Raw genomic sequence first — 11,961 nt, 5'->3', positions numbered from 1 at the left:
TCATTGGCCTGGAGAAATGTGGCTTATATTGGTCATGGATCACTGATTCGCACAACACTCTGGTGTATTTTGAGAGAACTTAGGGTTATATTTTGTTTTTTTGGGTTGAGGTGATGTGGGAAATAGAATTGAAAGTTGGATATTTTGGCATTTTTTGTCACTGATTATTTTCAAAGCTCTTTCACCAAAGATTTTAACATTACTCACTTCTCCACTCTCTCTCCTTCCCCTCTTCCCTCCAGTTGTTCAGTTTCTTTTCTTTTCATTTTCTCTTCCTTCTCAGACACAAAAGAAGATTTTGAGGAAACTCAAACTCATTGGACCCCTCCATTGTATTAAGCCCAAAAATTCATACTGAGGCAATTCATCCAAAATATACTGTATCTTTTTTTATGTGTTTTAAAAAAATGTGTTCACAAAATTAAAAAGAAAGTTCTTCTACAATGTTTTAGAAATGACATGAGGGTGAGTAAATGTTTGACCGAATTTCCACTTTTTTTTTTTGGTGAAGCATTTCTTTAAGAAAAAAAAAAAGATCTGAAGTGGAGATGATTAGTTCTATTTCAAAAAAAAAACGACCCGTGGTCCTGCCATATACAATACCATGCTTTGTTCACAATCAAAGACTGCGCTTCATAAATCGCAAAACATTTCATAATATGTCACACAAGTTTGAGGACGGTGATTTTGCCGTCCAAATGAATGTGATAAGAAAAACAAAATAGATTATTTTGAATTGTTCTTGTGAGCTTTGCCTGAAAAAACCAAACCATTCCCTGGACCAATTCACGTTACAACTGATTCCTTTTTTTCATGGACCACCTCCTCAAAAGAATCACAAGTGTGTTGCAATGTTGAAAATGAATCTGATGTTATGATCCTTCACTAAATGATAGCACACGAACCTGCAAGAACTGTTTAAAGGTAGATAGGTTCCTGATTATTTTACAATGCCAAAATAAAAATATAATTGCTGTTTTTCTGTGCCTTGAAAACCGTTTTGGTTCGAAGACCCTTGCTGTCTATGGAAGGTGCAGAAAAAACTCGATTTCTTGTCAAACCAAAAAATTTTTTTTCGTCTTCTTCCATTTTTGTGCTTTTGCAGGGTGTCTCAGTGGTGTGTGGAAGCCGACATAAGGGTAATTAAATTTAATGGGACAGAAACATTTTTTCCCTCTCCCCAACTTGTTGGTGTGAACTATTTCCTTAAGGAAAACAAAGAAGATTCTGAATTCATGTGTGCGAACTGCAAGATTTATCATTACTTTTTAGAGAGTACGAGTTACTTTTTGTCTTTACTCCTTCAGGAAGATTTGTAACAGACACCCTAATTCAAAAAAAAAAAATAAAAACAAATTTAATTCCTCAAGGACACACACCTAAAAATGAAGACACCCAAAAACACTAAAAATAGTGTCAAGAAAACCCCCCGCCCCAACCCCTTGAACTACAAACAACAGAAAAATGAAACATCACCTAATGATGTGCATAAAGCTCGCTCACAAAAAACAACATACCCTAAAACTATTTAATAATATATTTTTTGGTGGTAAAGAAAGGTGGTTTATACTCTTTACTCCACAAAAAAAAAAGGGTATTAAAAGACATAAAAATAGATTTTACGGATAAAAATAACAAACAATTATTTTTAAAAAATGATAACATAAATTTTATTGGGTTGTTTTTGTTTTTTTATCCAGAAGTATGGTAAAGCAACCAGCATGGTTTACGCTAGAATTTTTAACATTCGTTTTTGTTAAAAATTCCGTAGATTTCTAATGACATCTTCCTAAAGGGTTTTAATTGTATCCGGGTCTGAGTGCATCACTCTTACTTGATGTTTAAACCCCTTCTGTGTGGCCGTTTGACCCACAGCATCACGTTTGCTGTTGATGATAAAGCAGAGGCGCGGATGACCCTGTCACAGCGGTTTGAACTTCATTAGTGCATGAGGGGACAACTTTGTTGACCCGGAAGCGGGAGGGTGAGCTTCCACTCACTGAGAAACAAAGTGGTTGGCAACATGTGCATTTATATCTATTTATCTCTCGTCCTTCACTTGGCATGTCTTCACACTCAGTTTTCCCCGAGCTATAAAGGGACGGCTAGAGTCTTGTTTTTTACACCTGCTCTTTCAAGGTCCCATTTGTTCTGTCATGGTTTATGCAAGAATGTGATGAGAAGTGTGCCGAACAGGTTGCAAGGTTTCGGAAGGTTGGACAGGAAACAGTAACATCATAATGGCAAGACTTGTGCCTGACACCATAAAAAGGGTGATGAAGCTCAGGCTAGTGTGCTTTGGCTTGGCTCTGAAACATCCTGTCAAACCTCCCAAACACGTCCCTCTTCGCTAATCGGAAGGCTGTGATGATAAAGTCGGAATGTGAGGTTTTCCGAGCAGATTGTACTCTTTTCAACATCATTTTGGTGTTTTGAAAACTGTTTTTTAAAAAGGAGTCTTTTCTGGCGGAGCTTTATTGTAAGAGGCTAATTAAAAGCCTCTTGACTTATTCCCGCCTCCTTGCCTCACTAAAAGCAGAACATGAAAATTATGGCGCTACACATGGCCACCTTGCCACAGAAACTGAGGGGAAGAGAAAGAGTGTTTTCTACTGTTATGGGCTATTGCAGGAAGTAAAGGAGTCTGGAATTCGCGGCAGGAATAATGCAGGACTCTAGGGATGCCATTACATAAACATTTCAGATTTTAATTCCCCAGACATCTGGGACAGATCAGATTTCTGACATCTGATTTAGGCCTAATTTCAAACCATTGCGGTTCTACTGGATGCACTCTCTAAATAATAATTCAGTTGGTTTTGCAAGTATCCACAATAATTAAATAAACTATGCTACTGTAAAAAAAAAAATCTCTAAATATGACTTAAGTTGGAGAATCCAGAGCAGTTAATTTTGTGTACTTCTAATCTGTTGTCTAATTTTATGTATAGAAATTAGATAATGTGACTAATGAAATGATATGTTTTGTTAAAGTTCAATCAAAATATTTGAGAATGGAGAAGACAAATAAAAGAAACTGCAATCAATACCCCATCCATATCAAATATATTTGTTTTTTTTTTTTTTTTTTTGTTTGGACTGTATGATGCCAGGTAAATGTTGAAATGAATTAAGTTTGTTTGTTTACATTATTTCATCCAGTTTTTTTTGCAGGGCCTAAAATCAGGGGATAGAATTATCACCATTTATATCCAAATTATGTATCATGTTACCATAAACTTAAATTAAATTTAAGTGCTTTGGCTGAAGGTGCCTGCCAGATGAGAGAAAAAAAACAAAATACAGTTATAATAATGTTCTAATACTCTCCATGTCAGTTTGTGCTGTACATTTAGTGAATAATGAACAGAAAGTGCCTAATTTTAAAACACTACGAAACGATTTTTCATAATAAATGTAATGCAGCAATTTTGACTTCATTGATGCATTTTATTTGCTTAAAAACTAAATCATTATCTGCATGGGTGCCACCATGTTTACATGACGTCATGCATCGCATCAACGGTTCATTTGGGGGTCGTGGCTTTCCGAGACAAGTTTTTTTTTCCCATTACAAAAATCAAAGTTTTCCAAGCTGCTTGGAAGTTGGAAATTTCACTTTCTCTTCTAATTTGATTTGCAGACATAAGCGGACTTCTTGCTTGTGTTATTCTAAAATCGCTGCAGTCAACAACAGGGGCCTGAAAAGCAATCATCGCATATGCCGCATTAGCATAACCTCCGTCAACCATCTGTTGAATGCACACCACTAAGATGCCTACAGTCATGATGACTGCGAAACCAAAAATCCCGCTCCCAGCAAAAACAATGAGTTTGGTCCTGAGACTGCGGTCTCGTGGGGAATGAGTGCGACGGGTACATACATGCTTTGATACAGTGCTGCTTATCTTCATACACAGTAAGGGCTGAGTCCCGCTCAAAGGAACAAACCTGGCCTTGCGCCTACCGCCTCCAATAGAGATGCTCTTTGATCACCTCGTTTGATGTGTCAGAAAATAATAGACATCACACCAGGCATCGCTCAGGTTCTGCCCAGCTCTCTATCAACTCTTTTTACAGCTTTTTGTATTGAGGTTTGGTTCAGATGTTGAGCGGCGAATTTGAGCCGTAAGCGGTGCCAGCACCCATTTGAAAAGCTGTGAGTGACTGTTGAGACAGCTGTGAAACCGTGTTGAAACAGCTGTCTGGAGGAGGCATGCGTGTTTGTGTGTGTGTGTGTGTGTGTGTGTTGTGTGTGTGTGTGTGTGGGTGGTGTGTGTGTGTGTGGTGTGTGTGTGTGAGCAATGTTTACACCACCTTGCCTATGGATTCATCCCATTGGCATCCGGTCAAACTTTTGTTCAGAGTCTATATCAACTTCTGTTTTTTCTGTTTCCAACTAAACTGAAGTGCTTTATCATTTAAACACAGATTGGGATGGAGAAGCAGATCCAGTAAACAGTTTGTTTTCACCATGGCTGAGATGTTATAAAACTTAAAATTTCTTCTACCCAGTATAACTATTTTAATATTAGTCTAATTACTGGGGTTGTTCCTGACTGCCTAAAAACAGCTACAGTAACTCCATTATTTAAAGAGGCCCAATCTTGATTTCTTCAAATTTAATAATTTAGGCCTATATCAAACTTGCCATTTTTTTTAAGATTCTTGAGAAAAACTGTGTTGACCCAGCTGCAGTCCCATTTGTGTGTCAAATAATTTATTTTGAAAAATAAAGTCTCAACACAGCACGGAATAAATGCACTTTTAAAAGTTGGTAAATTATATTTTACTAAAAAACACAGATAAAGGGAATGCTGTGGCTTTGGGTGCTTTTTCAGATAGTTAAGCTCTGGCATTTGTGATATGGTTGACCACAATACCTTGATTTTCCAGGTTGGAGAGCTGTAAAGCCGCTGTTAAAGCAGAATCTTTTAGTGTTAAAACAAAAAAAAAACTGAAAATCATTTTCTTTGGTTTTAAAGTCATATGAAAAGACTGGGGGGGGGGGGGGGGGGGGGGGGGGGGGGTGGGGGGGGGGGGGGGGGTGCTGTGCCGTTCATTTCGGTCATCTCTCTTTCCTGCTTTACATCCTGGGCTAAAGATCTTGGTGTTCTTTTGATTGCAACCTGGGTTTTGAGAAAACAAATTAGTGCCGTGATCAAATCAAGTTTCTCCCACTTACAGCTTTTTATCAAAAAAAATCAAATCTTTACTCTCTATAAATACAGTTTGAACAGATTATTCACTTGTTTGTTCTATCTCGTTTAGATACTGTAATTCACCTATACTATGGTATAAGTCAGTCCTCTATAATGCGTTTACCAGATGGTCGAAAAAATCTGCTGCTGCAAGGTTGCTGACAGGCAGATGGAGGTTCGATCACATCTTCGCCCATTCTTAATTCACTAAACTGGTTACCAGTCAAATTTAGAAAAACTATTTTGAAAAAATTTTCTTTTGTTTTTAAATCTTTGGATACCTCAAAAGCCCTCATATGTCCCTGAGGCAATCTCTACTTATTAAACCCAAACAGATCCGCTAAGATCCAGTAATCTTGGACTCCTCTCTGTTCCTAGATCAAAGGTTCCATTGCAGATGTGATCGAGAAGCCTTTCGCTGTTGCAAAGAAAAGAAAGTATATAGGGAATAAATAATATTCGGTATTGTATCCATTATTGGCTGATATATTGGTAACTTTTTCACAATTAAGGTCCCGTTAGTTAATGCATTAAAGATATAGTTCACCTAAAATTTACTCACGCCAGTTTTTTCAAACCTAAAAGAGTGTTGATAAACCAAATCGGTTCCTGGTAGCCATTAAAGTCCATTGTATCCAAATAAATAAATAAATATGGAAATCGATGGCTACCTTCAACTGTTGGTTACTCTCATTCTTCAAAATATATTCTTTTGTGTTCAACAGAAGAAAAATTCATACAGGTTCCAAACAACATAAAGGGAGGGAAGTAAATGATGACAAAATTTTTTTTTTTTTTAGGGAACTATCCTATTAAATAACAATGAGAATACATTACTTCTGTATTTTTTTATCTTTGTTAATTTTGTAGCAAACCGTTCATTGTTAGTTCATGTTCTCAGGTCACCAATGAATAATATTAAGGTATTTTTGATAGTAATCATGTTAGTTTTTAATAATTAGTAAATGTTAAATTTAACAGTAACTAAGAAATAAATGCTTCAGAAGTATTTTTCATTGTTAGTTCATTTTAACAAATCTAGTTAACTAATGTTAACAAACTGAAACTTACTTTTAACTGTGACCTTTTTTTATTAAATTTATTGGTGTTGTCAGTTTATTTTTTAATTTAGACACATAGTGTTTTATATTTTATAATTTATTTATAATTTGTTTTTTGTTTTTTTTTTTCAAATAAAGCATTTATTGGTACCACACCATAACATCGTCCATTAAATAGCTTTCTTTGCGCTGGGTCTTATGCAGGAGTGAATAATGGGTCATGCAGCGCACTACACATAAGTAGTGCTCTTCCGCTTTTGGTGCATTGCATGAATTCTTGTGCGCTAAAGAAATGACCAGCGCATATGAGCAAATTTCAATAGACAAGCTGCGGGCTGTTTGAAATTCATCCACAGGCCATATTTGGCCCGCAGTCGGACTTTGGACACCCCTGCCATACATAGATGCTATTACAGGTGAAAATAGTGATTATGTACTATTTACACTAAGTGAAAATAGCCATTCTATTCACGTTATAAAAAGTAGCAGATCTTTTCAAAGATTGTAAATAGTAGCTAATTTGATGCTATTTATACTTATAAATAATGATGATACTCTTTGCACTTCAGTATTGTTGTACATTAACAGGATGCAATATAAACATAGAGTGTAAACGATTTATTTATTACAATTATTATATATCCTAGATGCTGCCTTATTGGGACAACAAATCTCTCCCTATAGCCTGCCTACCCTTTATCAAACTACAGACTCTGCGATGATTTAAGCTAGTTTAAGGGCAGAGGAAACAGTGCTGCCATTTTCTCAACACCACTGATGCGGAAAACAGGAGAAACCACTGTGCAAACAACAATCCAGTTCAATACTTTTTCACGGCAATCCACAAATTTAATATTTACAATGGATTTTATTGTAGTAAACACTAAAACCTAGCCAATTGATACATTATTATTAAACATTTGTTATGCAATTGATGATTCCACTTTCCACTACATATGTGATTAATTTTAATGAGTTAATTCTCAATATTTTATTTTTTGCCTTTTTTCTCGCGAAATGTAAAGAGTTTTTTCTTGTAATTTACACAAGTTTTTTCTCTTGTAATTTAACAAATTTATTCTCAGCATTTTATTTGAACTATTTCTCCAAATTTAATGAGTTTTTTTTGTTTTTTCGCGAAATTTTATGAGTTTTTTCTCGTAATTTAACAAGTTTATTCTCAACATTTTATTTCTAATTTTTTTCTCAAAATTTAATGAGTTTTTTTCTTGTCATTTAATGAGTTTATTTTTCAAACATTTTTATTTCTAAAAAATTAAGAGTTTTTTTTTTTTTTTTTTTAAATTGAAAGAGTTTTTTCTTCAAAATTTTAATGACCTTTAATCTCGAGATGGATTAATTTTTTTATTATTGCTTGGCCCTAATCCTCTTCCGTAGTTATCAATATTGGGAAATTGGAAATGTGATCTGATTGCATAACTTCTGTCTGATTGGGACTTTTGCCACTATGAAATGCCCCAACATTTGAAAGAAAGGAAACCAGTCCCAAAATAGGATTTCAACATTATCAATGGGTTTTCTCCTTGACAGCATTGATATTGACTGTCTGTATTGAATTTTAAGTCCCAACCTCGATGCCACACTTCTAAAGCCCTTCCTCTTCCACCAGTTCTGTCTGGCTTGTTAGACTGCCCGGTTCTGTCTGGGACCCTAGACCTTCTCCTCAGCTAAGCCTGTCCAGCTAATGAGGCTCCACATTTGGTGTCACCATGGTCCTCCATTCCCTTGGCTCCACCATTGTCCTCCGTCCCAACTGGCTTCACCTCAGTCCTCTGAGCCTGTGATGTCGCCGCTGGTCCTGGCCTTCTTGGTCTCCACCAGCAGCTCTGCCTCAGGTTTTCCGATTCCATGGCTCACCATCACCTTTCCCTTCCACTTCTTAATTACTGGTGTTACACTCTGTGTACGTAGGTCTGGTTTGGTTTTTAGTTCTTGTTTTTCTTAGTTTATACAGAATGTCTGTTTTTGTGGTTTCTGTTTTAGTTACACTTGTATATGCTCCTTTAGTCCCTACTTATTCCAGTGTGTGTATAAATAGCACCCTGTTTGTTCATTGAGGTTGTCAGTCGTTTCTTTGTGTACAAAGCTGTGTGTATTTACCTTTACCTTTACCTTTTGGATTATTAATAGGAATTCTTGGATTACCTTCTTTTTTATATAAATACCTGCTGCATCTTTTTGACTCAAACTTAACCCAACTTCTCATATACTGAGAAAGACCAAGGAAAGGATGACGGCCATGGATACAGTGTATAGTCTTGTAATATAGTCACGTCCTTTAACACAAGTGTTACACAGTAATCTCACAATTCTTGCTCGCTCAATTTAGTGAAATTTTACAGGAGTCCCCAAACTCCATAATAAAACCCAGTGGAAGCCTTGTAAGTGTGGTGTTTTGTTGTAAGCTTTTTAAATTATTACAGGCAGTCTAAAGAGCTGTTGAAATGGCTGATTTATCAGTCCTTTATGCAAAAAAAAAAGGCTTTATAGCAGAACCACGCTGCTTGAATTCAACCCGTTTTCCACATGCAAGTTAATGGTGGATCGTGTTATGCATCAAGTTTTGTGCAGTTGTAGCTGTGTCAGACTACAAGCAGTGTTACTAGGTGTCTGTAAAACCATTCGTTCACAGTACCTGCAGCTGCCGAATTGTGATCTGTCAGGTTGGTGTTGTAGTTCCAGCTGGCTTCTGTTTGCTGAAGTAGAAGACCTCCTCGGCAGTTGATTGTGTCAGTCGCTCACCAAAGCTCTCAGCCCCAGCCTCTGTCATAAAATAATCCCCTGGTTTCCATTCAGGTTTCAGAGCTACGCACGTGCTGATGAGAGTCAGCAGCACCACTGCCCGGTACATAATGAACCACAGCTGCGACGTGAGGAACGGGAAGAGTGCAGGAATGAAAGTTTCCAGAGGATCCGTCTTGACACACTCACTGCTGGATGCTCCTGTCCTGTGGTTGTTTTCGATCTGTGTCCTTCTCCTCCCTTTCCCCTGTTAAATCAGGCACAGAGCAAACCACAGTCGGCGTCTTTTTAAGTGGCCAGTTTAACCCAACCCACCCTCTCTCTTGAAAGATACACACAGTTGCTCTCTTTCTTTCTTTCTCTTGTCCCTCCTACTTTCCCCTTCTTCCTCTCTACCAGGATCTCCCTCTACCTTTAAGTCTCTCTCAACTTCTGGACATCTGAATTTCTTAATATCTCAGTCGTTTCTCTGAGACAGTAATTGTTGAGGTTTCCAATACATTCAATCAGATGTCTGGATATTAACTCAAAGATTTATTATCTTTTTAGAGAACAAAGATCATCATTCATTTTTATAAGCTCTGCTTACTGTATGTCAGTATTTGTCCTCTGTTTTTATTTAAAGAGAAAATATGCTACTTCTGTCATCATTTACTTACTATCATGTTGTTCCAAACCTTTATTATGTCATTCTTCTTTTTATGGAACATAAAAGAAAATATTTTGAAGATTTGTCTTTTTAAAAAATTGTCCTCTGTGGAACATAAGTGATAACATATTTTGAATATTTTCATTTAAAAAAACAGCTCTGCAGAGCCCTTTCTTAGAATAGAAAATGTCAAAGTATTTTTAATATTTAATACAAACTGAAACCTGTTCCTTTGGTCCACTGTAACAAAGTCTGTATCAAGGCAAGGCAGTCATCTTAGTGGCAAAAAAATGATTTTTTCAAACTGTAAACAAAAGATTATTAAAGTGATAATTTCTTTCAAGGAAAATAATTTACTTTTTCTACTTCAAAAATGCATTTAATTCATTGTGTTTCTTGGCAAAATCCTTTTAATTATTTGTGAAATCTAATAGCAATTTCTGAGTGAAAATTGTATTGGAAAACTAACAATATATAAGTTATTCTTAAGTTTACTCTCATGGAAATCAGTGAAGCTTTCACAGCAAAAAAGATCTGAAACATGCATCTACTGCATGAGGGACAATTGGCTACTTATATTTGAAAGGATTGACCCTCCGCTCCTACAGCTGTTATAATGAGCATTGTGATTTTTTCTTTGTCATACTGTATCTACAAGGTGTCTGTATTCTCCTACAGGAAAACTGTCTCTCAACATTGGAAATGATGGGATTGTTGGCACTGCATACCACTGCAAAGAAAATAACAGTGTTGCATTGTTGGTTCGACTGTAACGATATTGTTCTGAACTTGGCATTGCAGTGAAGTACGTTGCAGGAAACTTCACAGAGAAAGCCAATGAAAGATGGGGACGATTGTATTGCTTAATCGAGGGTCTCCGTCAATTTATTCCTGCATGTGACTTTGAGAACAAGGTCTCCTTGTGTTGGCAACGGAGAGGTGCGCAATCACACATCCAGCTGAGCATACTGGAGAAATCCGTCTGTAATCCTTGAGCAAAACGATGTCATCCTCCTGGAATTTATGTGATGTGTTCTTTTTTTGAGAGGATGGCTTAGGGCAGCTTATGGTGTCATGAACCATGTCCAGAGTTCTTCGCTGACTGAGCTAACGACTGCCTGCTCTGAAACAATCTGCACTGCATGACCTCCTATTAGGCATTTTTTTGGGGGGTGTGAAAAATGAAGAAAAACAGCATGGTCCTTTAGAGAGTCCATCTGAAATATCTTGTGCAAAGGACACTTGGCAAAGTTAAACTTTACACACGGCAAATTGAGCCTTCTTAATACACACTCACTCCTTTCTGTCAGCTTGTACACTCGTTTAAGGCAAAAAATACTAGTTTTTTCACTTTTTGGACTTTTTTGCTTCCATAACTTGTCTTCTTTCAGATGGTGGAAAAGAAAACATCCAAGAATTCACATTTAAGGTTTTATTATATTACAACTTTATAAATTTTGTGTCTCTAGATTTCAATTACAATACATATTTTTAAAGTGTGCCCCTATTATTGCCATTTTTACAGTTCCTAACTATTGTTTTGGGAGTCTCCTACAATAGGATTACATACATGCAAGGTCAGAAAGATTCAAAAAGATTCAGTTTCTCTAAACCCCTCCTTTCCGTGAGCCTGCTCTGATTGGTCCAGTTTGGCCTAGGCTGTTGTGATTGGTCTACGGTGTACATCGGGGTCGGAAACGATGCACCTATTTCAATAGTTCATGTATTTTGACTGTACGCTCATATTAAAATATAAACATCTATTATTATCATACTACACTGGTTGTGATTCAGTTTAGCAGCTGGTCCAATATAAACAGGATACTGCTCCATCTTTAAACAACAGCAAGCGTTTTATGAATCCCGCATTGAAATCCACAAGATTAGAGAAGCAGTCGTCAGTAGAATGACATGTTTTGTAGGCGTGGTTCAAGTTAGGTCAAGTTGTTCGCTATGGTATCATAATTTCGGTTGTGAAAAGTGCTACCTATCAGATTTTTCTTATTACGTTTTGAATATGGATATTTTTCTTACAAAAAATGCTTGATTCGCATACAGGAAGGACTATGTTCACCCCCTGGAGCCGTGTGAGACATTTTTTTAAATGGATGGGCGTTTTTTTATTTCACTTCTTTTGGACTGATGCATTGCAAACACCCGCTGACTGCCATAAAAAACAGCTTGAAAGATCAAAGACAATTTTTTTTATATACTCTGACTGGATTCGTCTGAAAAGAAGAAAGTGATATACACCTAGGATGCCTTTGGGGGTGAGTAATGTTGGGGC

At 36.7% G+C, this 11,961-nt stretch overlaps 1 pseudogene; it reads right to left on the bottom strand.

Moving 5' to 3' along the window:
- LOC122133887 overlaps window positions 1-8,133 on the bottom strand; it is a 28,191-nt pseudogene extending 20,058 nt beyond the window's left edge.
- Window positions 8,134-11,961: the final 3,828 nt, after the last annotated feature.

This window comes from Cyprinus carpio, unplaced genomic scaffold (genome assembly GCF_018340385.1).
Source record: "Cyprinus carpio isolate SPL01 unplaced genomic scaffold, ASM1834038v1 S000006527, whole genome shotgun sequence".
In the NCBI taxonomy this organism is placed as follows: domain Eukaryota; kingdom Metazoa; phylum Chordata; class Actinopteri; order Cypriniformes; family Cyprinidae; genus Cyprinus; species Cyprinus carpio.
This window is presented reverse-complemented; position numbering and strand designations above follow the sequence as displayed.